This window comes from Salmo trutta, chromosome 28, assembly GCF_901001165.1.
Source record: "Salmo trutta chromosome 28, fSalTru1.1, whole genome shotgun sequence".
Classification (NCBI taxonomy): Eukaryota; Metazoa; Chordata; class Actinopteri; order Salmoniformes; family Salmonidae; genus Salmo; species Salmo trutta.
The window spans coordinates 38866821-38891152 of record NC_042984.1 but is presented as its reverse complement, the minus strand read 5'-3'; the positions used below and the strand labels follow the sequence as shown (position 1 = coordinate 38891152).

The 24332-nt window shown below is 42.5% G+C and overlaps 1 pseudogene; it reads left to right on the top strand.

Moving 5' to 3' along the window:
• Window positions 1-17573: 17573 nt before the first annotated feature.
• LOC115166179 (DNA primase small subunit-like) lies at window positions 17574-24213 on the top strand (annotated as a pseudogene).
• Window positions 24214-24332: the final 119 nt, after the last annotated feature.

Genomic DNA, 24332 nt, shown 5'->3' with positions numbered 1-24332 from the left:
TTACAGTGCATACATGTACATACTTCTTTTGTACTGGTCCCCCGTGGAAATCAAACCTACAACCCTGGCGTTGCAAGCGCCATGCTCTACCAACTGAGCTACACGGTAATAACCCACCTTCAAAAAAGGATACATTGGAAATAGTGGACTGTGATAGAATAACACATAGCCAAACATGTTCTTAAATTGTCCCTGTTTTGATGTATACATTCTTATCATGTTGACTGTTTCTTTTAAACTTTAACACTGTACTTTCAACCCGACCTCTTTTATCCATCCCTTTGCACCTCTCTCTGTGTGTCAGTGGGCTGCCCAGGAGGGGGTTGTCACAGGCTGGTGTGAAGCTGGTTTTAGCCTGGCCAAGTGTCACCAATGTCAGGCAGAATGTGTAGTGCTCCCCCTGGTAAGGCTGCAGGACCAAGAGGTAATTATGGAGCCCAGAAACCTCCTTCCATCAGGGATACAAACCCACACTGGGGCTCAGGCAGACTCCCAGGATTTTAGGAGACAGAAAGAAAGATTAAAGGGGGAGAGGGAGCAAGAGAAGGAGATGGAGTGGGAAGGGAGGAAAGGAATGCCCCCTTTTTCAGAATTTGAAATGTTCCAAGTGACTAGGTGAAGTAAGGACAGCACACAGGCACATTAGCTAGTGACACCTTTTCTCTTCTTCCCAATTATTCCTGCCAGTGGCCGGTAGCGTAGCGAATAAGAGGGCTCTGTCGATGTGCCCTTGAGCAAGGCACTTAAACCTAATAACTCTGGATAAGAGCATTTGCGAAATGAGTAAAATGTAAAAAAATAAAAAGCTTTACAATAGGCTTATATATGGTGTTGCCAAGGCAATCAATTTAGGTTGGCAAAGCCTCGAACATACACTACATGACCAAACGTATGGGGACACCTGGTCGTCGAACATCTCATTCCAAAATCATGGGCATGCTGCGGAGACTTGCTTCCATTCAGCCAGAAGAGCATTAGTGAGGTCAGGCACTGATGTTGGGCGATTAGGCCTAGCTCGCAGTAGGCATTCCAATTCATCCCAAATGTGTCCAATGGGGTTTAGGTCAGGGCTTTGTGCAGGCCAGTCAAGTTCTTCCACACCGATCTCGACAAACCATTTCTGTATGGACCTCGCTTTGTGCACGGGGGCATTGTCATGCAGAAACAGGAAAGGGCCTTCCAAACTGTTGCCACAAAGTTGGAAGCAAAGAATCATCTAGAATGCCATTGTATGCTGTAGCATTAAGATTTCCCTTCACTGGAACTAAGTGGCCTAGCCCAAACCATAACAAACAGCCCTAGACCATTATACCTCTTCCACCAAACTTTACAGTTGATACTATGCAATGGGCCAGGTAGCGTTCACCTGGCATTTGCCAAACCCAGATTCATCTGTCAGACTGCCAGATGGTGACGCGTGATTCATCACTCCAGAGAACGCATTTCCACTGCTCCAGTCCAATGGTGGTGAGCTTTACACCAGTCCAGCCAACGCTTGGCATTGCGCATGGTGATCTTAGGCGTGTGTGCGGCTGCTCGGCCATGGAAACCCATTTCATGAAGCTCCAGACAAACAGTTATTGTGCTGACTTTGCTTCCAGAGGCTGTTTGGAACTCGGCAGTGAGTGTTGCAACCGAGGATAGACGATTTTTATGCGCTACGCACTTCAGCACTCAGCGGTACCATTCTGGGAGCTTGTGTGGCCTACCACTTCGTGGCTGAGCTGTTGTTGCTCCTAGATGTTTCCACTTTACCATAACAGCATGTTCAGTTCACTTGGGCAGCTCTAGCATGGCATAAATTTGAAGAACTGACTTGTTGGAAAGGTGGCATCCTATGACAATTGAAAGTCACTGAGCTCGACTTTATACACCTATCAGCGGTAGGTAGCCTAGTGGTTAGAGATTTGGGCCAGTAACCGAAAGGTTGCTAGATTGAATCCCTGAGCTGACAAGGTACAAATCTGTCGTTCTGCCCCTGAACAAGGCAGTTAACCCACTGTTCCTAGGCCGTCATTGTAAATAAGAATTTGTTCTTTTAACTGACTTGCCTAGTTAAATAAAAATAATTTGAAAAAAATCAGCAACAGGTGTGACTGAAATAGCCGAGTTCACTCATTTGAAGGGGTGTCCAGTACTTTTGTATATAAAGTGCCTTATTGCCCTTGCCTTTTACTTTCCCTATTGTTCTTTTTCTTCCTCCCTGACACACTTGCTGACAACGCATGCACGCGCACCAGGGCACCGGAAAACGTGTGGCGAGGCGGAATTTTGCCACATCCCTTTTGATTTAGTTTAATAAAATATATCGACGCAGAGTGTTAAAAAGTGGGGCAAAGTGCAGGTACATTTTTCTTTCTTTGATATGTCTAATGACTTGTCAACTCGCGCACAATTTCTCTGTCCTTCACATCCGGAGTGCTCCTGCAGATGCTTTGCGTATTTTGACCAATCAGATTCACGGAAATCGCAGGTCGGGCACAATGCACAAAGCTCAAGGCTCCACTTCCCTCCGGTATTAAGAAATTGTGATAACAAGAATCACTCCCGACTGACAAAAACAAAAACTCTATGTGCCTAAAGCAATAGCGACCTGACATGCTGTATTGCATAGAAACGAGACTATTTTTCAGTCTTTTTTCAGTATTTTCACAAGTTTGTGGTGCATTTTCAAAACTCTTAGTACAAAACTCCAAACTGGTAACGTGAACACACATTCATTGTGCGTTCGTTTTGTTTGTAGACATATTTCACCACACAACCATTGATCCAAAATATAAGTTTACTGTAAACTATAATGACTACATTGGTTTAATCACCAAAACACAACATAATATCTTCTCAACTTAGTTATTTAACAACCAATTGCAAAAAAAATGTAAGATACATGTTTCAAAATTGCTCTTTGAATGTAGTATGCTACAGTACTGTAAATTACAGTACATTACACTGTTTTCACATTAGGCAATACACTTGCACTACCCATTAAAATTGACAGATCACATTTCCATCATTTCTATCCCATGTGTGATCAAAGGTGTGATCATTGAAGAAATCTTTCACAATGTAATCAAATTAAATAAACTGTCTTGAGCATTTGGCCATAGGTTCTCATCGAAATCACAGTAAATATCATATAATTGTTCATGCACCTGGAGAAAAACCTTTTGGTATGACGAATCCAAGCCTGACATCGGTCTGTATTGAAATCATTGCATTCCTCATACATGGCCAAAAGGAGGGTGATACACTCATGAGGATGGCAGTCATATAGTGCATTTGGAAAGTATTCAGACCTCTTGACTTTTTCCACATTTTGTTACATTACAGCCTTATTCAAAAATGGATAAAATAGATTTGCCCTCTTATCAATCTACACACGATACACCATAATGACAGTTCCTTTGGGAAAGTATTCAGGCCCCTTGACTTTTTCCACATTTTGTTACATTCCAGCCTTTTTCTAAAATGGATTAAATAAATACAAATTCCTCAGCAATCTGCACACAATACCCCACAATGACAAAGTGAAAACAGGTTTTTAGAAATGTTTGCAAATTTCTAAAACCTAAAAAACAGAAATACCTTATTTACATAAGTATTCAGACCCTTTGCTATGAGACTCGAAATTGAGCTCAGGTGCATCCTGTTTCCATTGATCATCCTTGAGATGTTTCTACATCTTGATTGGAGTCCACCTGTGGTAAATTCAATTGATTGGACATGATTTGGAAAGGCACACACCTGTCTATATAAGGTCCAACAGCTGACAGTGCATGTCAGAACAAAAACCCAGCCATGAGGTCAAAGGAATTGTCCGTAGAGCTCCGAGACATGATTGTTTCGAGGCGCAGATCTGGGGAAGGGTAGCAAAACAATTCTGCAGCATTGAAGGTCCACAAGAACACATTGGCCTCCATCATTCTTCAATGGAAGAAGTTTGGAACCACCAAGACTGGTCAGGGGGGTGACCAAGAACCCGATGGTCACTCTGACAGAGCTCTAGAGTTCCTCTTTGGAGATGGGAGAACCTTCCAGAAGGACAACAATCTCTGCAGCACTCCACCAATCAGGCCTTTATGGTAGAGTGGCCAGCCGGAAGCCACTCCTCAGTAAAAGGCACAAGACAGCCCGCTTGAAGTTTGTCAAAAGGCACCTAATGACTCTCAGACCATGACAAATAAGATTCTCTGGTCTGATGAAACCAAGATTGAACTCTTTGGCCTGAATTCCAAGCGTCACGTCTGGAGGAAACCTGGCACCATCCCTACGGTGAAGCATGGTGGTGGCAGCATCATGCTGTGGGGATGGTTTTCAGTGGCAGGGACTGAGAGACTAGTCAGGATCGAGGCAAAGATGAACGGAGCAAAGTACAGAGAGATCCTTGATGAAAACCTGCGTCAGAGCGCCCAGGACCTCAGACTGGGGCGAAGGTTCACCTTCCAACAGGACAACGACCCAAAGCACACAGCCAAAATAATGCAGGAGTGGCTTCCGGACTCTGGAGAGAGCTGAAAATAGCTGTGCAGCAACGCTCCCCATCCTACCTGACAGAGCTTGAGAGGATCTGCAGAGAAGATGGGAGAAACTTCCTAAATACAGGTGTGCCAAGCTTGTAGCATCATACCCAGGAAGACATGAAGCTGTAATCACTGCCAAAGGTGCTTCAATAAAGTACTGAATAAAGGGTTTGAATACTTATCTAAATGTGGTATTTCTGTATTTTTTTGTTTAGAATTGTGTAAAAATGTATAAAAAACGTTTTTGCTTTGTCATTATGGGGTATTGTGTGTAGATTGATGAGGGGAAAAAAACAATTTTATCAATTTCAGAATAAGGCTGTAACCTAACAAAATGTGGACAAAGTCAAGGTGTCTGAAAACTTTCCAAAGGCACTGTATATATTTCATACTTTTTATGTTTGTACTTTACAGATGAGGTTCTCAAAATCTGTAGTAAACAAACCAGTGTACATGTAAAATTCTCAATTAAGAGCAGTCGGATTAAGTAATAGTCAAATGTATTTTAACAAAAGAGAAGAGAGTCATATCTAAAGTAATGTGAGCAGTGCATTGTGAAAGGCAATTACTTTATATGAACATGCATTGCGGTGTGAAACTGATTAAGTGTGGTGAAAAAGTGACTGTATGATTTTATGTGTTGTACTTAGTCAGCGTAAAATGTACTCACTGTTTTGAAACAACTGCCTTTTTGATTATCTGTTTTGAGTTTTCTACCAAGAGTTGTGAAAATGTATCATATACTTTATCACCGAAATTATTTAAAAAATCTGTAACAACAGCAGTTGCATAGTCTAGCCTACTATGCTCCCTGTCCCTCTGGTCACTGGACAGGGTAAACAAAGCGGTAACGTTGTGTATTTATAGCCCATTTATTTGTGAGAAAATGTGAATGGGATCAAATTTGGTTTATATTCAAACTTGCTGACTAGGCTATCTAGACTTTTTCAATCCAAAATGATCAACTGGAATTAATCAATAAACACAATATCTGACATAGACTGTGAGTACATTTTTTATTGGGCCTGCAGTTGCATATGGCAGGACTACACGATGCAAACCTGCATAAAGCAATCTCAGCCCTGTGAATTTTATTGTCCAATCATGTTGCTTTCTCTGTGTCTGTGTATAGGAACCCCCCCTAGTACTTTAAAACATAATTCAGATGAACAAGTATAAGGTTGCTGCAGTTTGACAGCGTTTTCATCCTCCCCAAGGCCAGGAGTTTTTCCAGGATTCTTTTAAAAGCATTTGACCTGATTAAAAAAACTCTGGTCCCATCATAGCCCATAATAAGCCTTTTTACAACAGATTAGTCACGTCATCACCTTATAATGTCTAGAGTTTTTCCTGGTTAGGTTACCAGGTCAGGAACAATTACAGGCCCCACACACACACACACACACACACACACACACACACACACACACACACACACACACACACACACACACACACACACACACACACACACACACACACAGTCTCTTTCCCTGTCTTTTCATAGCCTTGGGCACCTCTGTGTGTTTGTTTCATAATGATGTGTTGCATAACCTAGTCAGTTTCAGGCATGATGTGGGGAAGATGTTCACTGTCCCTCCTCCTGAGCCTGTTTTATTCATCATTTTCAGAGAAGATTTCTTCTTTATTCTTTTCCCACTAAACAGATTAGATGTACCATAGTCATTTTTTGCAGCCAGTAGTACTATACTTCTAATGCTATAGTAATAGTGGGGTGCACCTCTGCGGTAAGGCTTACACTATGATGGTTTGACCAGTTGTGGTCGTGGTCAACCCATTCTCTGGAACAGCTCTTTGACCGGGTATGTCCCATTAGATAACACAAAGTGAAGGGTCTGTATACATAGCCCAGTGGGTGAACATGTCACTGCTATCTTACTTATCAGACCCCACTGTCGTGTGTGTGTGAGAGAGAGAGATACACTAGTATACTCAGGGAGAGAACATGTATGAAATAAAGCATACAGTGCATTAAGAAAGATTGAATATGTGAGAAACGTAGTATGCTTTACACGACATCGTCCATGAAGGGCTGTAGATACTGATACTGTAGATCAAGACGCCAAAGAGATAAGCAAAGTTTAGGTTTTCCTGAATCTAAAAAAAAACTGTTGTCTCTAACATTGGTAAGTGCTTATTTCTTCAAAATAGCCACCACCACAATAAACTGTGTCGCAAGAAAATGATATTCCATCAGTCGCGCAGTAGGATGGGCACGACCAATAAGCAGAAGAAATCACATCCAGCATGCCTTGCAGCCACGGAATTTGCATAATTGAAACAAGATGTGGTTGAGGGGGTTGCATTATGCAAATAAGGTATTGATTAAATGATATTCTATACACAAATGTCATCATAAAAAGGAAATTCGGAGGAAATGTTTAGCGTTTATTAATTGCCTTTGAACATGCTACAGTTTTTACAGTAATTAAAACCTGTTATGAATAAAACAACAAGTCTATTCGCGTTATGTTAGATTACTTCAAATATTGTAAAAACGATGGACTGCACTACCTATTTGATGTGAAGTGGAATCTTTAGCACTTTCCAAACTCAGACCTCGTGAAAATTGTCACTTGTTCAACAAACAAGTCACAATTGTTCACATTAGTAAATACTAATCAGTTTAGTGGATACTTCTTTGCACAGGCAGATTTCCAAGGCAGAAATTATAATTGTTTCCATTTTAGAAGATCTATCCAAGATTCACTTCAGAGTGAAGAACAGCAATCTAATCCTGGTCACAGGGAGCCACTGAACCTGTTAGATAATTGTTTTAGTTCACTGCTTAAAGAATCAATTGAATACTTAAGTGGCCTACTTACATTACTATGTGGGAGTGTTTCTCTAATAAATACATGGCTCTCCAAGAGCAGGGCTGTAAACCACAGTATTGGAGTATGAACATCAAACTAGGCTGTAGCGTACCCAACACCTGGGTTGTATTCATTAGTCGGATTCCGTTGCAAAATGTTTTGTCCGTTGCAAAACGTTTTGCGATGAGAACCGTTTGCCGTTTACTCTAGGAACCAAACGGAAGCAAACAGAGCAAACGGAACGAAATGGGGACCTGACTTTGTCCAATAGAAACCTGCGTTTTCGCTGCAAAACATTTTTTTGGTTTGGAGTAAACGGTTTCTGTTGCAAAAGGTTTGCAACAGACAAAACATCTTGCAACAGAATCCGACTAATGAATACACCCCTGCTTTTTAGGGGTTGGGTAGGTTGTTGTTAGTGATGACTGGGGTTATGCGGAAGTCATTATGGATCACTTTTAGAATCCCAGGGAGGAAGGAAGCTTTCTGCGCACACTAGTGCCAAGGGCAGGGACAGGAAGTCATCCAAACAATGGAGTTGCACTTGCTGATGTTAGGCTCTGTGCTGTCTGTCTCGCTGTCTGAGGGGAGGAAAGTCCCACATCACCTCTTTAAAACACCACTCCCATTTCCTCACAATGCCACCCCCTCCATCCTCCTTTCAAAACTATAAACCATTGTTTTTGGCAAAACAGAGCGTGGCTATTTTTTTGGAGGTCCTGTCAAGTAAACAGGCTGTGGCAATTCTTACATTTACATTTTAGTCATTTAGCAGATGCTCTTTTCCAAAGTGATTTACAGGAGCAATTAGGGTTAAGTGCATTGCTCAAGGACACATCAAAATATGTTTATCCTAATCCGCTCAGGGATTTAAACCAGCAACCTTTCGGTTACTGGCCCAACACATTCATAATTTATAAATACTGTGTGTGTTCTTTTAACCCATAAAAATCACACCCCCCCCTAAAAATAACTTTGCCCACCTCAGACCTTTATGGGCGGCAGGTAGCCTAGCTGTTAGAGCGTTGGTTCAGCAACAGAAAGGTTGCTGATTTGAATACCCGAACCGACAAGCTGAAAGAAGTCGGTCTATGTGCCCTTGAGCGTGGCACGTAAACCTAGGGGCGCCGTACTACTATGGCTGACCCTGTAAAACAACACATTACACTGCACCTATCATACTACTATGGCTGACCCTGTAAAACAACACATTACACTGCACCTATCATACTACTATGGCTGACCCTGTAAAACAACACATTACACTGCACCTATCATACTACTATGGCTGACCCTGTAAAACAACACATTACACTGCACCTATCATACTACTATGGCTGACCCTGTAAAACAACACATTACACTGCACCTATCATACTACTATGACTGACCCTGTAAAACAACACATTACACTGCACCTATCATACTACTATGGCTGACCCTGTAAAACAACACATTACACTGCACCTATCATACTACTATGTCTGACCCTGTAAAACAACACATTACACTGCACCTATCATACTACTATGGCTGACCCTGTAAAAAAACACATTACACTGCACCTATCATACTACTATGGCTGACCCTGTAAAACAACACATTACACTGCACCTATCATACTACTATGGCTGACCCTGTAAAACAACACATTACACTGCACCTATCATACTACTATGGCTGACCCTGTAAAACAACACATTACACTGCACCTATCATACTACTATGACTGACCCTGTAAAACAACACATTACACTGCACCTATCATACTACTATGGCTGACCCTGTAAAACAACACATTACACTGCACCTATCATACTACTATGACTGACCCTGTAAAACAACACATTACACTGCACCTATCATACTACTATGGCTGACCCTGTAAAACAACACATTACACTGCACCTATCATACTACTATGGCTGACCCTGTAAAACAACACATTACACTGCACCTATCATACTACTATGGCTGACCCTGTAAAACAACACATTACACTGCACCTATCATACTACTATGGCTGACCCTGTAAAACAACACATTACACTGCACCTATCATACTACTATGGCTGACCCTGTAAAACAACACATTACACTGCACCTATCATGGGGAATGGGGTGTCAGCCATGATACGACACCTTGAGTTTGAAAAAATCTATTTTGGTTATCAAATACAGTAAGTGAAGTGGATGGTAAAAGAATGACATCATGGGTCCTTGATCTGTACTATACAGAAATGCATAATTATGAATGTCATTATCTTCACGGTGATGTATCCTGAATAGGTACACAAAGGTAGAAATATGTAATATCCACCTTTGCATGTTTGGGTATTATTAAAAAAACTGGCTATTATTCTAATGAGCTCTGCCACCAAACAAGACCACATTTGGTTGGTTCAGACCGGACCAAATCTGTACCAATCATAGACATCTATATTTCACAAGTTTAAACATCACAGTACAGCACCGTAGACCACAGTACAGTACAGTACAATTCAGTACAGTACAGTAGAGCATAGTACAGTACAGTAGAGAACAGTCAAGTAAAATAGAGCAGAGTATAGTTCAGTACAGTAGCATACAGAAGCAATTAAAGCAATTAAAACCTGTTATGAATAAAACAACAAGTCTATTAGCATGATGTTAAATTAGTACAGAAGAGTATAGTACAGTAAAGTAAAGGAAAGTAGAGTATAGTTCAGTACAGTACAATACAGCACAGTCAAGTACAGTAGTTGAGTATATTACATTATACTGTACTCTACTCATGTGTCATCTACTGTACTGTACTCTACTCCATCGTACTGAACTATATTCTACTCTGATTTCTTTACTATAATTTACTGTGCTCTACTGTACTGTGCTCTACTGTACTGTACTGTGGTCAATTGCAGCTGTGGTTTCTGACTACTATGATTTCCCATTGTGGACAATTCAATTGCAGTCAAATCAAATCACATTTTATTTGTCACATCCGCCGAATACAACAGGTGTAGACCTTACCGTGAAAGGAGTCTTATGGCTTGGGGGTAGAAGCTGTTAAGAAGTCTTTTGGACCTAGACTTGGTGCTCCAGTACCGCTTGCCGTGCGGTAGCAGAGAGAACAGTCTATGACTAGGGTGGCTGGAGTCTTTGGCAATTTTTAGGGCCTTCCTCTGACACCGCCTGGTATAGAGGTCCTGGATGGCAGGAAGCTTGGCCTAGTGATGTACTGGGCCGTATTCACTACCCACTCTAGTGCCTTGCGGTCGGAGGCAGAGCAGTTGCCATACCAGGCGGTGATGCAACCAGTCAGGACGATCTCGATGGTGCAGCTGTAAAACTTTTTGAGGATCTGAAGACCCATGCCAAATCTTTTTAGTCTCCTGAGTCGTGCCTTCTTCACGACTGTCTTGGTGTATTTGTACCATGATAGTTTGTTGGTGATGTGGACACCAAGGAACTTGAAGTTCTCAACCTGCTCTACTACAGCCCCATCGATGAGAATGGGGGCGTGCTCGCCCCTTCTTTTTCTGTAGTCCATGATCATCTCCTTTGTCTTGATCACGTTGAGTGAGAGGTTGTTATCCTGGCACCACACTACCAGGTCTCTGACCTCCTCCCTATAGGCTGTCTCATTGTTGTCAGTGATCAGGCCTACCACTGTTGTGTCATCGGCAAACATAATGATGGTGTTGGAGTCATGCTTGGCCACGCAGTCGTAGGTGAACAGGGAATACAGGAGGGGACTAAGTACACACCCCTGAGGGGCCCCAGTGTTAAGGATCAGCATGGCAGACGTGTTGTTGCCTACCCTTACAACCTGGGGGCGGCCCATCAGGAAGTCCAGGATCCAGTTGCAGAGAGAGGTGTTTAGTCCCAGGGTCCTTAGCTTATTGATGAGACTTGAGGGCACTACGGTGTTGATTGCTGAGCTGTAGTCAATGAAAAACATTCTCACATAGGTGTTCCTTTTGTCCGGGTGGGAAAGGGCAGTGTTGAGTGCAAAAGAGATTGTGTCATCTGTGGATCTGTTCGGGCAGTATGCAAATTGGAGTGGGTCTAGGGTTTCTGGGATGATGATGTTGATGTGAGCCATGACCAGCCTTTCAAAGCACTTCATGGCTACAGACGTGAGTGCTATGGGTTGGTAGTCACGTCGTGTAGCCATAGACACTGTTGTTCTGTACTAGACACTGTTATTATGTTATGTATCCTGGCTAAAAGCAGATTTCTGAATAACTGAAGCCATGAAATAGTTTGCAACATTGTATGGTAACATCGTGTACTGTACACTATGTGACATGTGCCCTCTCTCCCACTCTCTCTCTTTTTCCCACTCTCTTATCCCTTTCTTATGCATATCAAAATCCAACTATTTTACCATGCCTACTTTTTTATACCAGCTTTTTTATATATCTGAAAGGGTTAGGGGGTAAAAAAACAAGAAAAAAAAAGCCACCAAAAGACCTAGCCACAATTCCTGCATTTTCACAGACCCTGTAAGCAAAATACAGGAGTCGGGTCTGTGTGAATGGTTCTCTGCTTTTTTGCAGGTAAAACCATTGACACTTATATTGTTTAACACCCCCCTAATTTGAAATGCAAACAGACCCCATGGTTTTACAACCCCCCCCCCCCCCCCCCCCCCAACTCCCACCCCTCCCAATTAGCCGGTTTCTACTCACTGATGTGTGTAAAAGGGCAAAACCTGCAAGAAAGTGGTAAATAAGGTGCTGTTTTAAATAAACATTGCCATCATTTTTATTTTTTTTTACAGGTAATATACCACATCTTCTGTCTGCAATGTGTATCTCTGTCTGATTCCATCTGGTTGTAAAGATCCTTCTAGATGGTCTAGAAGATAACCAACCCTCAACACAAGTCCACCTTCTCACATGGATTCCATAGACCTGCACAGCTTCGATGCATCAAAGGTGGGAAAGGTGCAGTAATGGGAAATCAACCAAGGTCCACTTCTAAGACAGCCTAGGTAGAATGGCTGTTCCAGAGCAGCAGTGCTCGAACAGAAGCACACTCACATTAGAGGAGAGAGCACTCAACGCTGCAGAGCAGAAAGGGATGGACAGTGAGTGGAACAAGTCTGTGTTAGCCAGCCTGCCAGCTTAGTGGAGTCTGCCACTAGCACAGTTAGCGTAGTCAGCTCAGCTTTCCCCATTGAGACCGTGTCTGTGCCTCGATCTTGGTTGGGCAAAATTAAAAATGGCGGTGTTCGCTTCAGTAATCTTACTAGTATAAAGACCTCCTCCATTCCTGCCATTATTGAAAGAGATTGTGATACTTCACATCTCAAAATTGGGTTACTTAATGTTAGATCCCTCACTTCCAAGGCAGTTATAGTCAATGAACTAATCACTGATCATAATCTTGATGTGATTGGCCTGACTGAAACATGGCTTAAGCCTGATGAATTTACTGTGTTAAATGAGGCCTCACCCCCTGGTTACACTAGTGACCAAACCCCCCGTGCATCCGGCAAAGGCGGAGGTGTTGCTAACATTTACGATAGCAAATTTCAATTTACAAAAAAAAAAACAATGACGTTTTCGTCTTTTGAGCTTCTAGTCATGAAATCTATGCAGCCTACTCAATCACTTTTTATAGCTACTGTTTACAGGCCTCCTGGGCCATATGCAGTGTTCCTTACTGAGTTCCCTGAATTCCTATCGGATCTTGTAGTCATAGCAGATAATATTCTAATTTTTGGTGACTTTAACATTCACATGGAAAAGTCCACAGACCCACTCCAAAAGGCTTTCGGAGCCATCATCGACTCAGTGGGTTTTGTCCAACATGTTTCTGGACCTACTCACTGCCACAGTCATACTCTGGACCTAGTTTTGTCCCATGGAATAAATGTTGTGGATCTTAATGTTTTTCCTCATAATCCTGGATTATCGGACCACCATTTTATTGCGTTTACAATTGCAACAAATAATCTGCTCAGACCCCAACCAAGGAAGATTAAAAGTCGTGCTATAAATTCTCAGACAACCCAAAGATTCCTTGATGCCCTTCCAGACTCCCTCTGCCTACCCAAGGACGTCAGAGGACAAGAATCAGTTAACCACCTAACCGAGGAACTCAATTCAACCTTGCGCAATACCCTAGATGCAGTTGCACCCCTAAAAATTAAAAACATCTGTCATAAGAAACTAGCTCCCTGGTATACAGAAAATACACGAGCTCTGAAGCAAGCTTCCAGAAAATTGGAACGGAAATGGCGCCACACTAAACTGGAAGTCTTCCGACTAGCTTGGAAAGACAGTACCGTGCAGTATCGAAGAACCCTCACTGCTGCACGATCATCCTATTTTTCCAACTTAATTGAGGAAAATAAGAACAATCCGAAATTTCTTTTTGACACTGTCGCAAAGCTAACTAAAAAGCAGCATTCGCAAATGGAGGATGGCTTTCACTTCAGCAGTAATAAATTTATGAACTTTTTTGAGGAAAAGATCATGATCATTAGAAAGCAAATTACGGACTCCTCTTTAAATCTGGGTATTCCTCCAGGGCTTCATTGTCCAGAGTCTGCACAACTCTGCCAGGACCTTGGCTCAAGGGAGATACTAAAGTGTTTTAGTACTATATCTCTTGACACAATGATGAAAATAATCATGGCCTCCAAACCCTCAAGCTGCATACTGGACCCTATTCCAACTAAACTACTGAAAGAGCTGCTTCCTGTGCTTGGCCCTCCTATGTTGAACATAATAAACGGCTCTCTATCCACCGGATGTGTACCAAGCTCACTAAAAGTGGCAGTAATAAAGCCTCTCTTGAAAAAGCCGAATCTTGACCCAGAAATTATAAAAAACTATCGGCCTATATCGAATCTTCCATTCCTCTCAAAAATTTTAGAAAAAGTTGTTGCGCAGCAACTCACTGCCTTCCTGAAGACAAACAATGTATACGAAACGCTTCAGTCTGGTTTTAGACCCCATCATAGCACTGAGACTGCACTTGTGAAGGTGGTAAATGACCTTTTAATGACGTCAGACCGAGGCTCTGCATCTGTCCTCATGCTCCTAGATCTTAGTGCCGCTTTTGATACCATCGATCACCACATTCTTTTGGAGAGATTGGAAACCCAAATTGGTCTACATGGACAAGTTCTGGCCTGGTTTAGATCTTATCTGTCGGAAAGATATCAGTTTGTCTCTGTGAATGGTTCGTCCTCTGACAAATCAATTGTAAATTTCGGTGTTCCTCAAGGTTCCGTTCTAGGACCACTATTGTTTTCACTATATATTTTACCTCTTGGGGATGTCATTCGAAAACATAATGTTAAATTTCACTGCTATGCGGACGACACACAGCTGTACATTTCAATGAAACATGGTGAAGCCCCAAAATTGCTCTCGCTAGAAGCCTGTGTTTCAGACATAAGGAAGTGGATGGCTGCAAATTTTCTACTTTTAAACTCGGACAAAACAGAGATGCTTGTCCTAGGTCCCAAGAAACAAAGAGATCTTCTGTTGAATCTGACAATTAATCTGGATGGTTGTACAGTCGTCTCAAATAAAACTGTGAAGGACCTCGGCGTTACTCTGGACCCTGATCTCTCTTTTGAAGAACATATCAAGACTGCTTCAAGGACAGCTTTTTTCCATCTACGTAACATTGCAAAAATCAGAAACTTTCTGTCCAAAAATGACGCAGAAAAATTAATCCATGCTTTTGTTACTTCTAGGCTCGACTACTGCAATGCTCTACTTTCCGGCTACCCGGATAAAGCACTAAACAAACTTCAGTTAGTGCTAAATACGGCTGCTAGAATCCTGACTAGAACCAAAAAATTTGATCATATTACTCCAGTGCTAGCTTCCCTACACTGGCTTCCTGTTAAGGCAAGGGCTGATTTCAAGGTTTTACTGCTAACCTACAAAGCATTACATGGGCTTGCTCCTACCTATCTTTCCGATTTGGTCCTGCCGTACATACCTACACGTACGCTACGGTCACAAGACGCAGGCCTCCTAATTGTCCCTAGAATTTCTAAGCAAACGGCTGGAGGTAGGGCTTTCTCCTATAGAGCTCCATTTTTATGGAATGGTCTGCCTACCCATGTGAGAGACGCAGACTCAGTCTCAACCTTTAAGTCTTTACTGAAGACTTATCTCTTCAGTAGGTCCTATGATTAAGTATAGTCTGGCCCAGGAGTGTGAAGGTGAACGGAAAGGCTGGAGCAACGAACCGCCCTTGCTGTCTCTGCCTTGTCGGTTCCCCTCTTCCCACTGGGATTCTCTGCCTCTAACCCTTTTACAGGGGCTGAGTCACTGACTTACTGGTGTTCTTCCATGCCGTCCATGGGAGGGGTGCGTCACTTGAGTAGGTTGAGCCACTGACGTGGTCTTCCTGTCTGGGTTGGCGCCCCCCCCTTGGGTTGTGCCGTGGCGGACATCTTTGTGGGCTATACTCGGCCTTGTCTTCGGACGGTAAGTTGGTGGTTGTAGATATCCCTCTAGTGGTGTGGGGGGCTGTGCTTTGGCAAAGTGGGTGGGGTTATATCCTGCCTGTTTGGCCCTGTCCGGGGGTATCATCGGATGGGGCCACAGTGTCTTCTGATCCCTCCTGTCTCAGCCTCCAGTATTTATGCTGCAGTAGTTTATGTGTCGGGGGGCTAGGGTCAGTCTGTTACATCTGGAGTATTCTCTTGTCTTATCCGGTGTCCTGTGTGAATGTAAATATGCTCTCTCTAATTCTCTCTTTCTTTCTTTCTTTCTTTCTTTCTCTCGGAGGACCTGAGCCCTAGGACTACCTGGCATGATGACTCCTTGCTGTCCCCAGTCCACCTGGCCATGCTGCTGCTCCAGTTTCAACTGTTCTGCCTGCGGCTACGGAACCCTGACCTGTTCACCGGACGTGCTTGTTGCACCCTCGACAATTACTATGATTATTATTATTTGACCATGCTGGTCATTTACGAACATTTTAACATCTTGACTATGTTCTGTTATAATATCCACCCGGCACAGCCAGAAGAGGACTGGCCACCCCTCATAGCCTGGTTCCTCTCTAGGTTTCTTCCTAGGTTTTTGGCCTTTCTCAGGAGTTTTTCCTAGGGGGTTTTTCCCAGCCACCGTGCTTCTTTCACATGCATTGCTTGCTGTTTGGGGTTTTAGGCTGGGTTTCTGTACAGCACTTTGAGATTTCAGCTGATGTACGAAGGGCTATATAAATAAATTTGATTTGATTTGATTTGTTGTGATGTGATAACTCAACTCTCACTCTGCTGCTCTCAACCTTCAGCACATCAGCACCACTTCAGTCAGGTGCAGTCTACAACATGTACACCTGAATGACAACCTACTCAAGGTATAGCAAACAAACATGATCCACGCTCACACGCACGAGCACATCAACAGTGCATGGGGGGCTATAGATAAGGGAGTAACAGTTACTTGGCTAGGTTCAGAATGCAGATGCCTGTTGGGTTCTGAGGAACCCCTGAGAAACACGAGTCGTTCCGGTAACAGGGGCACGTCTACCCAATCGATCTCCTCTGCTGAGAAACTGCAGTGTGGTGGGCATGGAGGAGGGGGGGTGTACAGAGGGCAATCCTGCAGGGAGAGATTATCTGATGTTGCATCGCCATCTGATGGTCATAGAGGAAAAATGCAATCCAGCACCACTTGGGCCTGTGTCAATGCCAATGCACAGCATCAACAGCACCATTTTATAAACAGAAAGTAATGTATCAATCCAGAGCATATTAAAGTGAATTGTGAATCTGTCAATCCATGCAGAGTTAAATAAAATTGAAGTCACTTTGCACCATGTGTGGGCTCCCAAGTGGTGCAGTGGTCTAAGGCACTGCATCTCAGTGCTAGAGCCGTCACTACTGACACCCTGGTTCGAATCCAGGCTGTATCACAACTGACCGTGATTGGGAGTCCCATAGGGCGACGCACAATTGGCCCAGCGTCGTCCGGATTTGGCCGGTGTAGGCTGTCCTTACTTACTGTCCTTAACCAACAATGCAGTTTTAAGAAAACACCTAAAAAAACTAAGAGATAAGAATAACAAATAATTAAAGCGCACCAGTAAATAACAATAGCGGGGATATTGTCACAAATGAGGAGATAATGAAACACATGCAAAAAAAAATGTACTTTGACATTTTGGAAAGCTCTCAATTTGAGCTGCTGTGAATGACCACTGAACAGACTACAAATGCTAAGCTAACATATCCCATGAGCCTGTTCTGTGATGTTTCCCGGAATTTCCGGTCTAATTTCAGAGTTTAACGCGCGCTCAAACGTCAGTGAAACAACTGCGGTGTACAGTCTCATCTATCTGTGGTACAGTCGGTTATCAACATTTTTTACATAGCTTAAGAAATGGCAGCTGCTGATTACGACCAAGCCTCTCTACCGGACCTAATAGCCCCTCTACTACCACCGACTTTTCCCTTTCTCTCAATGTTACCGGTGGCTGAACTATGGAGGAGGTGAGTAGTTAGCTAGCTAACGTTAGCCTGCTCTTTAACTTGAATATGGCGATTCTCCAAGCCCAGGAAGCAGCCATTCAATTTACCATTCACCAGCTTTTCAAGCTTAATAATGTCAAAATTCGTTCGATACTTACCAAAGAATGGCGTTTTGCTCAGCAACTATCGTCACTACTGACGTGACCGGTAAGTTATGAACTGTATTTCCAAAAAAGGTCGAATTAAAAAGAAGTATGTATCAGAAAAATGGAAATAATCAAAGTATTGTTTTTGACCAAGTGAGCATGCATCTTCTGCAATTAATCATTACTGCCATGCACGGGTCGGCTGCACTTGGTAAAATAAACTATACTTAGATTCACCAAAAAGTGTTGTATTCTTCACACAACACACGAGAAGACATTATCCAATTCAACAATCTTTTGGGGGTCGTTCCACTTAAGAAAACAACACAAGAAAGAAGGTTTTGACACCAACCATCTCAGCTTGTTCTAAAATCATTTCTGTAGTTGGAAACACAAGATTAGCATTCCTGCAACATTCTTTTGTTTTAATATAATTTGATCTCCTGAGAAATTAAGCTAATTGGCCATTTTAATTTATAGGATTCAATAAATATAGTATCCAACAACGATATGGACAACTTCTTTCTAACAGTGAGTTAGACATGAGCCCCCCACGGACCCCCCCCCCACGGCCATCTCTCCCCAACAACGAGTATATAGTATCAGTTCTGTCTGACAAGTAGTATGGAGCTGAGTATTGTTTTCTTCATCCTATGTAATGTAGTCCCAGTGAATTTGATGGTTTCTCCCCGTACAGAGAAATTATTCATTGAAGTTGTTAGGTTTATGTCCTGTCCTACATCCAGATATTTCCATGTTCTGACCAATATATGGGGTTGTTAAAAGGGATAATTACATTGATTTCCTTACCCTGTAAGCAGTTTATGGACAATATATGACAGTAACCCATGCTTTGGTTTTGTTTACCAGGACACTGTAAAGTCCATTATGCCTCTGAAGAGTATGAATCCTTAGCAACTGAGTCTCTGTAAAATAAATGATCAATAGTAACTGCAGGTTTCTGGGGAATACTTTGAAAAATAACTTGACACTATTAATTAGTCGGATCTGCTGGCTAGGAGGAGCACTCCAAACAAAAGGCAATGAAAAAAATTGCCAAAACTTGTAAATGATGGTTATGAAATAAACCAAAACTTGTTTCTCACAAGTGTAGCAGGTTGTGAACTCTGCAAACAACGTTTCCACTCTGAGAATGAGAATGGTAAATTACTGTAATTAATACATGCATTAACAAAAATGTATGTAACCAAATTATGCGGATTAACGGTATATTTACTACTGGGGACAAATGTAATGGTGACAAATGTAAAAAAAAAAAAAAGAAACAAATGGCAAACAATTCACACAAATAAATTATGAATGTGCAAAAATTGGCGGGAGAAAGCTGAGCACATTCTGGAGAGCTGAGCACATGGATTCTGGAGAGAGACACCCAATATCTTCGCCACACACCGATTCCCTTCTTGTCTCAACGTTGAAATACATACTCGACACATCTAAACACGCATTTTGGATGCTTTTCACTGACAGCCGCAACTCAATCAGCTAGGCCTATTGCCACGTGCTCTGCCCAAATAGAGCTTGCCAGCTTGTAGTCCTAAACCCGAAATGAGTTAACTGGTTCGTTCAGCCATTCCTATGAAGAAAGAATTGGGTTTTGGATTAAATGCCAAAAATAAGGTTTGAGGTTAACACAGGCTTTGAAGATTTTATAAGTTTTGTTCAATTACTTACGATAAGTGCCATGGGATCTTTATTGACCACAGTCAGAATACCTGTTTAACGTCCCATCCAAAAGACAGAACCCTACACAGGGCAATGTCCCCAATCACTGTCCTGGGGCATTGTAATAATTATTTTTTTTTAGACCGGAGGAAAAAGTGTCTCCTTATGGCCCTCCAACACCACTTCCAGCATCATCTGGTCTCCCATCCAGGGACTGACCAGGACCAACCCTGCTTAGCTTCAGAGGCAAGCCGAACAGAGGGATGCAGGGTGGTATGCTGATGAATTATGAAGCTTTTGTGCTTTTTATTACATAAATGCTTCAGAATTCAGTGACATTAACTGATGATTCTCAGAACAAAACGTATAAAATAGCTTTTTCCCAACGAACCATGGCGGAGTTGGTGCCTACAAAAATATGCCATTACTATTGCTCTCAATTGCTGGCTTCCCAAATAGGCATTTGCCTATGCACTTGTGATTTGAAACAATCCACAGCTAATGATCCTCAGTGGCTAACTCGTGCTCTCTGAAGTATTTTGAATGATTTGATCTTATATTTTGTACAGACAGGAGTAAATCTATAATTTTGGTACATTTATTTCAATTTACTTTAAGCCTATTTGATGTGCCGCCTATTCAAAAAGTGAGTTCCCTTCGCAAATAATTCCAACATCCGAACAGTGCACTATGCACCCGCCAATTCGCATGGCTGAAACTATCTCACTGGAGAAAGCATCCGAGCCATACTCTTTTAGCCCAGACAGCATCAGATACATGGGCTACACATACTGAGACAGGGGAGTGCTATTTCGCTCGTTGGGCTGCTTTATCTGAGATTGATGCATATTTCTGTCGGTGTGCATCTTGGTCAAATAAATGATCAATATTTTAATGTTTTATTTGGATGGGCAATGAGGTAGGACGGGCCAGGCCAACTAAGGCCCGCCCATTACGTTGCCCCTGTATCCTACTCTAAATAAAAGATTGGGGAAAAACATCATGCACTATACAAAATTAGACACATTTAGAAAGCTCATCCCACACATTCAGTCATAGTCCAAATCAAATCCCTACAGGTTCAGACGTGTGGGGGCAGAACATTCTTCGAAAGGGTTTCCCTGCAAGGCCTCGGCTGAAAAAAGGCGTTCAGCCGCACCCAATTTTCCGATTTCTACTCCGTTTGTGCTGTGCCGTTTATGACCGTGTCCAAAGCTACAGCCATAATTGGTAGACAGTTCCGATTGGATAATCGCTGTTTGTATCACCGAGCAGTGAACCAAACTATTAAATCCAGTTTAGATGCTAACCCTGTCTCTTCAAATCAAAACCAAACCGATTCCATGTTGTTCTCACTTTGCGCGCACACCTGTCTGTGTTTAAAAACCTGATGCGGAAGATGAGCCCGTACAAGATTGACATTGGAGCAGTGTACAGTCATAGGGTGGGGCTACGTTACTCACCATCTTTATCTGACCACCTGTTACACACAATCTTGCTTTCTTCTCCATCTGCCTAACTCAATCACTTACCTCTGTCCCTCAAGTGTCCATTTAAAAAAAAAAAAAAAATGTCATTCCTCTTCTTCTGCCACCCTCAGCCCAATCAGCATAACACAGTCAAGTCTGGATCCTTCCAGGCTCTTGAGAAGGAGCTGGTGTTTGATATTGATATGACTGACTATGATGATGTCAGAAGCTGTTGGATCACCTGTACTTGGATCACAGCCAGAAAGTGCATTTGTAGTTCCACCATGATGTAGAGTATGTTTGAATGTACAACAGACTAATTCAGGGACGGTGCCTTTTGACGTTTTGTTGGGGGGTGTGTGGGACTGTTGTCTCGTTTTGCAGTGCTGCAGACATCTGCCAAAGTGCTGGACTCTGATGACTATTGCTATCTGTATCCTGGACAGGGTCCTTTGATGCGAGTCAACTTTTTTTACATTTAATTGCCATTTAGCAGACGCTTTCATCCAAAGCCAGCCATGAATGCATACATTTATTTTATGTATGGGTGATCCCGGGGATCCAACCCACTATCCTGGCTTTGCAACCAACTGAGTGACAGAGGACCAGGATCTTTCTATCGGTAATTTTGGAACGTTATCTGAATGTGACTCTTTTTCATTGTTACCTGTGTTTGTTGCCTCTTTTTCTGGGGTGCTCCAGGTGACTTTGGTTTCCTGCACCGCCTGTGGATGTACTCGGGCAGGAGAGGGGTGCATTGCTGGGTGTGTGACGAGGCCGCCCGGAAGCTCTCTGGCGGCGCGCTCCGCTGTGTCTGAGTACCTGAGTCTGGTCAAGGTAAGACCACCTCTCATAACATAACCCACACAAGGCTAAAAGAGGTTTACAACAATCAAGGGTTCTACTCTTCTTGGATGTATTTTAATGGAGCAGTAGACTCAATCACATGCAATATTTGCTAGTGGTGATCTGGGAGCACGTTTCTCGATTTTTGTTCATTTGAGTTAAATGCTGAGCGTAAAGAAATGCCTCAGTGATCACATCAACACTGTATTTAAGCAAACTTGCACTGTGTTCATGTAAATCAGTAGCCTGGTCATTGAATATTTTTTTCTTCCTATTCTTCAGGGTGGAGAAGAGACGGTGAGGAAAGTAGTGCTGTCAGACCCAATTCATCAAGTAAGATTATGATGCACTTTAAAAGCCTTCCAAATGAGCTACAACCTTTTTTTTCACAAGTCACTGAGCCATACATGGCGTTATCCTTGTTAGACGTTGTGGGTTCTAACAGCTGAGAAAAAGGACCATTAGTTTGAGGCGTTGTCTAACTATTAGAGGGCAGCGTCATGTTCAATCTAGAATGACGAGTTGACCCCTGTTTTCCCTCCAGAGAATCCCTGAGTGTGGTGGAGCAATACTTTCCCCAGTGTGCTCTAGTAGGACAGGACATACTGGGCAGCAAAGAGGCTGCGGACAAAGTGCTGGCCCTTGTGCCTGAAGATATCCTTTTCCTCTGCCAATTTTTATTATATGACGCAATATGAAATGTGACATGTCTACAGTACATGCATGGCTACACATACACACACACAGCGTTCCGTATGTCACCGTTTAGCAGGTTTTTGTGATAAAATGCCTATCCTTAACGGAAACCACATGTCAGAAAGGAGCTGCTGCAGTGCTTCCAGACTGAAAAAAAAACTCCTGAGAAGCGCTGGTGTGTACTTAAGACTCTGGTCCAAAACGAACGTGTAGGTGGCCATGCCCACACAACAGTGAAGACTGACATACGCCTTGTTATAACACAATACAACAATGTGGTGATGTCATAAGCGCATGCTTGGCTGCCATTAACAACTCTACTTTCTACCACCAGACGACTGCCAAGGGCCACTACTTTGAGAAGGTCATGCTGCAGTACTGTTACCCTCGGCTTGATGTGAAATGTCAGTAAAGGAGTCAACCACTTGCTGAAGAGCCCCTTCAGCGTCCATCCCAAAACAGGTAAGAGAAAAACGAATGAAGTGCAAGAGTAATGGATGAAAGGTGACTGACGTTTAACCCAAATGTTGCCTGTGAGAGAAATGGTCAAAAGACGCTCGCATCCAACTGAAGGAGATACTCTTAGGATGTCATTAGCTCAACAACACCTTTTCTCAATGATCCTTACTTCCCCGAAGGGTGGATCTCTGTTCCTATTGACCTGAGAGAACTGGATCGCTTTGACCCCTTTGATGTGCCCACTATCAGGTAAGCCCTCAGTCAATTTGTCATAACAAGAACTTTGTAAAGAGCTTTACAAATTCAAAATGTATTCCCAAAAGCCTTAAACACACAGTTTGTATGTGTGGCGCCCCTAGGGTTCTTCTCAGTTGGTACACTCACCGGTCCTGTTATTGTTTCTCCCTGTAGTCGGATCTGTGTGGAGCTGGATCGGCCCAAGACAGCAGAGAAGGAAGAACCCTTGGAGAATGAGAGAGAAGCAGGAGAGCGACAGAAGAGAGGTATTCAAAAAAGACGAGTGCAATTAATCACTAAGAGAACTAAGGAATCTAATATTATTTTGTTCATTGCATGTTGATTTGACTAACAAAGACGTTCTGGTTCCATAGACTACAAACGAACAAGCTTGGGAAAGTATGTGAAACTGTTTGATCATTTCCTGGAAGGGATGGCTCGCTCAAGGAAAGGGGAGCATCTTAAAAAGAGTGGTGGGTGTAATTTAAAGTCCTTAGTGGAAGAATACAATTGTTAGTATAAATATTCAGATCTAAAAGAGTTGGATGATCATTGATTTTTTTTTTTTCTCAATTTCTTTTCACAGATCTTCAAAAGGACTTCTAGCCTTTAGAAGTGTCCAACGGAATACTGTCTGATACTGGGATTGGTACCGGGATTGGTACCTACATTGGTTGGCTAATCTTTAACCATCCCATCATATCAGTTGTAATCTGACAGTTAAAGATGGAGAACACACATTACAGATACACTGTAAACAAATGGTCTGTTTGAGAATTGTCATGCAAATATTTTACTATATCAACAATTGAAAAATCAGTTGTGCAAAACTTTTATATAGCCTATTGTTTTCTAATTAAATGACTTTATACTACAGTTTGTCTATGTTGTGTGTCATGAGAGTCAATGTTAGAGCAGGCACAATCAAGTCACACAACATAACAGTACATGCCAGGGTAAAAATGTCCCATCATAGGATCTTCGCTTTTCCAATA